The sequence below is a fragment of the Suricata suricatta genome, chromosome 7 (assembly GCF_006229205.1).
Source record: "Suricata suricatta isolate VVHF042 chromosome 7, meerkat_22Aug2017_6uvM2_HiC, whole genome shotgun sequence".
NCBI classification, from domain to species: domain Eukaryota; kingdom Metazoa; phylum Chordata; class Mammalia; order Carnivora; family Herpestidae; genus Suricata; species Suricata suricatta.
In genome coordinates, this window is record NC_043706.1 from 31,666,044 (window position 1) to 31,671,745 (window position 5,702).

At 53.2% G+C, this 5,702-nt stretch overlaps 1 long non-coding RNA gene across 1 annotated transcript; it reads left to right on the forward strand.

Moving 5' to 3' along the window:
* The first annotated feature begins 4,277 nt into the window (after window positions 1–4,277).
* Window positions 4,278–5,073, forward strand: LOC115296864. The gene is made up of 2 exons (XR_003911104.1): window positions 4,278–4,453; window positions 4,604–5,073. It is a non-coding gene; the product is annotated as an uncharacterized LOC115296864 (long non-coding RNA).
* Window positions 5,074–5,702: the final 629 nt, after the last annotated feature.

Genomic DNA, 5,702 nt, shown 5'->3' on the forward strand with positions numbered 1-5,702 from the left:
TTAACCTTACAGTCACCAAACAAGACCCTGAACTCGCTCTGTAATTGGTTAATTTCAAAGATACCCTAAATGTTGTAATTGGGTCCCGCCAAAAGTAACGAACGCTCTGAACAGTGTGGATGGTTAGAGCTGCTGCCAATACTGTTGTACCATTATGATTGGGTCTCTACCTATGTCACAATCTCCTGTAACTCCCCCTTCCCAAACTCATAAAAGCCCTGCCCCGCCTTTGTTCGGGGCTCGCTCACTCTCAGCATGGATCCACCACGCCTGTAAAGTCTGTGAGCCCGAGTTTAGGCCCCGGCGAGCCTAAATTCATAATAAAGCCCTTTGCTTTTGCATGCGTGCTTCGGCCTCCCTGGCGGTCTCTGGTTTCTGGGGGCGATAAAGAAATCTTGAGTACAACACTATCAGGAGATGAGGTTTGGCCTGGCCGTACGTAAGGTTTTGCGTCACTTCTACTTGGCGTTTGGTGGTCTTTTCATCATCATCCTGCAACACTGCACAACCGAGGTCCTGAGGGCCAGACCCTAGACCCCTCCTCGGGCCTTCTCTGTCTGCTGGGCAGGGGAAAGTCGGGAACCCACCAGAGACAGAACCCCTCATCTTACTGGGCCTAGCTTGGGCAACCTCGGAGACAGCACAGTAGGAGGAGCCTGGGTCTCTCCAAAGAGACGAACTTCACAATCTCCTGCCAGCCTGGGGGCGGCCGGGGAGACGTGACCGGACTGAAGTTTCTGGGGGAGAGCCCGCTCAGTATGGGGTGGCCCTTGCCGCACCTGAGATGCTAGCAGAAGAGATGTTCCCCGGGGGAACTGTGTGCAGGACGGTGGGGGGAGTGTTGAGGTTTTGCTGGGTGAGCCGGCTGGTGTCTGTCCCCCACCAGCCTCTGGGGAGGGCATCTAGAACTGTCTGCAGGAAGGAGAGGTACGGAGGAGGGAGAGTCCTCCCGGAATGCTGTCTCCACATTCCCCCACCTCACTTTGTCCACTCTGCTTGGTTTAAAGCCGGTGAAACAGTGCTCCTCTCCACCCCGTCGGCCCAGAGGCGCCAAGGTTCTGCAGCCCGCGTGCCACTTTCCAAGAGGGGTCTCTGGGGCCCCGGGCCTTCCTGTGAATGTCCTGGGCACTTCACGGCCCAGGATCTTGTGAGGACTTGATGCCTCCCCACAGCCGGGCAGACTCCAGAGATGTATGCCGTCCTGACAGGCTGCAGCCCGAGCAGAGTTGAGCGCAGGCCTTGAGGTCCTTCACATGGCTCTCCTCAAGTTGTTCAGGGCCACACAACACCGTCTGGAGGTGGGGCCTGAGCCTGAGCCTCCTTCCTGGCTCTTCTCCCTGGTCCCCACGTCCATCCCACACCCAGCCCCAATTCCACCACTTTCCTCCCTTCTCTCTCCAACCTCCCTGCAGGTCAGAAAAAGTATGCCCCAAGAGAGCTTTGGCCCTTAACAATATAAAAAGGGGTGTGTTCTCAGAAATACAGCGGCCATCTGCCCATCCCTTGGGACTACCTTCTCCGTGATGGCCAATGGCTTTCCCTCTCCTGCCGTCTTCTTACTAAAGCTAATGGATGAGGGAACATGAGGCAAGCAAGCAGGGCGCAAACACTGCCTTTCCCCCCCACCCCCACACACCAAGGTGGGATACAAGTGATACTCCTTGGGCACTCCTGGCCCCCAGAAACAAAGGGAAGGGGAAAACAAATGGTTAACTGACAGAGATCGTAGTCCCGCAGGACCTAAGTCTCCATCACATCTCTATAGTGATGTAGGAAACAAGGGCAGAAGGAAATGGCAGATAGAACTGAATTTCCTTATAGCCTGCAGCCCATTGACAAACTCTGGAGGCTGGCAGAGTTTCTCAGGGAACTCCTTATTGTCTTAATGTTAATGATTTGCTAGAGGGAAAAACAACCGTAGCTAGACAACAGCTAGGCCTCCAGTATCCTGGGAGTCTTCTTTAGCATATGAAAAGCGCAGTAGAAACTTCCGCTGGACTTTACTTCCCTCAACCCCGTAGTATATAGCCCTCCTCTACTCAGGTTCCCCGGGCAGCTCTTTCTGCCCTCTGGTCCTGGCCCCGAGCTTCAATAAAATCATCTTTTTTTTTTTTAATGTTTATTTTTGAGACGGAGAGAGACGAAAGCAAGCTGGGGAGGAGCAGAGAGAGGGAGACACAGAATCCGGAGCAGGCTCCAGGCTCTGAGCTGTCATCACAGAGCTTGACACAGGGCTCGAACCCACAAACCGCAAGATCGTGGTGTAAGCCGAAGTTGGATGCTCAACCGACTGAGCTACTCAGGCACCCCTAAAATCATCTTTTTCCACCAAAGACGTCTTGTCTTCCAGAATTCTTTCTTGGTCGTCGGCTCCGACTCCACAAACCCCATGCTCACCCCCCCCCCCCCAAAAAAAACCTCATCAAGCCACTTCGCCATCTGCCTGATGCTCATTGCTAAGGTCCTAAGGCAGGGAGAGTTCTCCCATTGCTGAGTGACCTTCGGGAAGTCACTTCTGTCCTGGGTGCCTGATTCTCCTAATCTGTAAAATGAGGGAGGAGTGGACACTATCATCTCAGTGATTCCTTCTAGCTAAGAAATCCATCTCTGTGATGATATTGGGGATCGTGCAGCCTCAACTCCTTTGTTGAAAAAATGTAGAGGATAATAAAACCATTGAGACGTGAAGTGTTGAGTATGAAGAGCACCCCCTCCGCCTTTTCTGGGATGAACACGTATCCGCCCTTCAAGGAAGGGAGAGACCTGGCCAGAGCAAGGTCCCTGTGCCCCCTCGTCCCTGTCGCCCTCCCCTCTCTCTGCTGTAATAAGTCAACTTATGGAATGTAATAGGTTAACTTATAAGATAACAGAGAGCTTACTGTGTATAAGTTCGGCTTAAACGCCCATTCTGGTAATAATTAAAGGTTGGGCAACCAGGCTCTGCCCTAAGACTGTAACTCGATAATGAACATTGTAACCTAAAGGTTAACTTGTTTTCAAGATTCTTTTAAGCAACCTCACCCCTCTTACTAAGACCTGGCCAAAGCAAAGTCAACAGGAAAAAGTCACAGAGTCACTGCACCGCGGTATCTTAGGTGTCTAACTATGACTGGTCATTTTAAAGGGACAAAGAACTTTAAAATGATAGGTTCCCGCCAAAACTAACATATGTGTATTACAATATAATTGGCTACCATGAAATGCTGTGAAGTGTAATTGGTTAACTAAACAATGACGTGTTCTGCCCTGCTAACGTCCATGTAAGCTCACTGCCACCCTCGTTTGGGGCCATTCTCTGCATTTTTCTCCTGAAGATCAGGAGATCAGGTTTGGCCCAAGTGGAAATAAAATCTTGCCTTGTTCCTTTTTGGCTTCTGGTGGTCTTTTCCGACAGCACCCTGTTTCATCTACCTCCCTCTGGGGTTGTTGGGAGGAAACAATGACATGCTCTATGGCCAGGAAAGGCCCACGCAGACACTCCGAGATCATCATCTGCTCCGTTCAATCATGCTAACCAGCAGCAGGCCCTACCTTCCAGGGAGCAGACTCAGGTCTGTACAGAGTCCCTCTCACGTGACAGGAACGGGGGCCTTCCAGGGCAGAAGAATTAACCCCTGGAGGAAGGACCAGGTCCGTCTTGCCACCATGGGGCACACGGCCCTGCAGAAGAGGTGGGCGGAAGTCAGAGGTGAGGAGCCTGAAAGCAGGGCGACCATGTCCCCACCGTCCCACAAGGCATTTCTTGGAACACTTGTGGAGAGAAAAAGACACTGATGGGTGCCAACGGATGCCCTCCCTAGCAGAGGTGGAAGGGATCCCCCCACTTTTGACTCAGGAAGTGAATGGCTGGGGTCCTGGCCCGAGTCTGGGTAGAGTACTCTTCTGAACTAGAAATTCCATGGGGGTAGCCGGGGGAGGGGCTTCTACACACATAGGTCACCATGCTTTGTACTATGTGACCCCACTGATGGGCCCTGGGCAGCCCCCTCTCCCCTGGGGTGGTGACGTGGTCTGAGGAGCAGTTAGATGGAGGGAGCAGAGTCAGAGGTGGAGATGCCTGCTGGGAGCCTGGCAGGGCTGTGCCTGAGTCCATGTCCCCAGCACTGCTGTGTCTCCAGGAGGCCAGCTGTCCATTGACCTCCAAGAGCCCCATCTCCAGGGTAGCGCCCCTCCCTCCAGCTGTAGGGCCTCTTGTGTCAGATTCTTAGAACTTGCGGAGCAGAACTGGAAGGGCCACTTAGAATAAAGGGAGCTGCAGGCACCGCCTGGGGCAGAAGGCTGAGCCCCTAACGCTGGCCTTGCCTGCTGTGAAGGGGGGAGGGGGAGGGCGAGGTGAACAGGCTCAAGGGGAGATTAAGAACAATAATCCCATTCATATGTAAACTTCCCAGGGTTTAATAATACAATTTTTGCATTGTCTTACCAGGTCTTACTGCCCAGGGCAGCTGCCAAGGTAGGTAATTTATCTCCATTTTACAGCTGAGGAAGTCGGCTTGAACAAGTTAAGGACCTTTGAGACCGAAGCTCCCAAGGAGGAATGGCAGGCAGTGGGACAAGGGGACCGTCAGTGTCCCCACCCCTCCATTATTTCACTTCTCTCCAGGTTTCCGTGTCTTTGACCCCTTGCCACGCAGAATGGGAGCATTTCAGAGAGGAGCCCAGTCGAGTCCATAGCTACACCACCTGCCACCTCTCTTCCCGGCTTCCTGTGTCCTGAAGGCACCGCACTCAGGCAGCCCAAGGGGCCCCCAGGACGCTGCCGACAGGGGCCACCCGACGGCGGGGGCGTGGCGCGAGCCGAGGCACAGCCACCGTCACAGACGCAGCCCCTCGGCTCTGCATGACGTGCGTTCATCTTCGCTCAGAACCGTCAACTCATTTTCGGCACAGAATGAAGATAAATCGCTCTGCTCCGGAAAACCACATTTAGCATCTCCTTCTTCTTGCGGGGCAGGGAAGTTTTCCTCGACAAAGCGTTGGTATTGCAGATGGTTTGCCATCTGCCGCCTTCCCTCACGCTGTCACCTTAGAAGCTGACTTGTCAGGTTCGAGGAGTAAAAGCTTAATTAACGAGTGGTGTGTACAATTATGTACTTAATTATCTACTGCTTTTACTTCTTTGTTGTTTCTTGGTTTGCAAAAGTTTGGTAACAATTATAGGCAACTGTTCCCTAATGCAATTTCTCTCTGCTTCTCTCTCTCTCTCTCACTCTCTCCCCCCCCCCCACCCTTTGGAGACTGCCAAGAAATGAGACGGGGCTTGCCTTGTTAGACAGTCAAGTTCAATGTGGGTCCAGCCCTGACCAAGCTCTCTGGAGGTGGCCCCGGCCCCCAGGGCACGTGAGTTTCTAGGAAGAGTCTCCTGAAGCTCTCCAAGCTGGGAACCCAGACCTGAGCCTTCTGATCCCGATCTCGGACTGGAAGAGCTGTCAGGACAACCTGCCTTCTCATTCTTTCTCCATCTCGCCTCATTGGTCCATCCTGGGGACGGTGGGTGTGGCTGGACTAAGGTAGTAAGGACTACCGGAGGTGACTGCTGGGTGGTGGTGGGAGGTGGGAGGTGGGAGGGACGGGGAGGGGACAAGGGACACCTCTGCTGCGGGGTAAGGACTAAGGACGAGGCAGTTTTAAGGAGCAGGGCACAAAAAGAAAGGAGACTAGGAACGGAAGCACAAAAGGCAGCAACGTGGCGGGAATTTGCT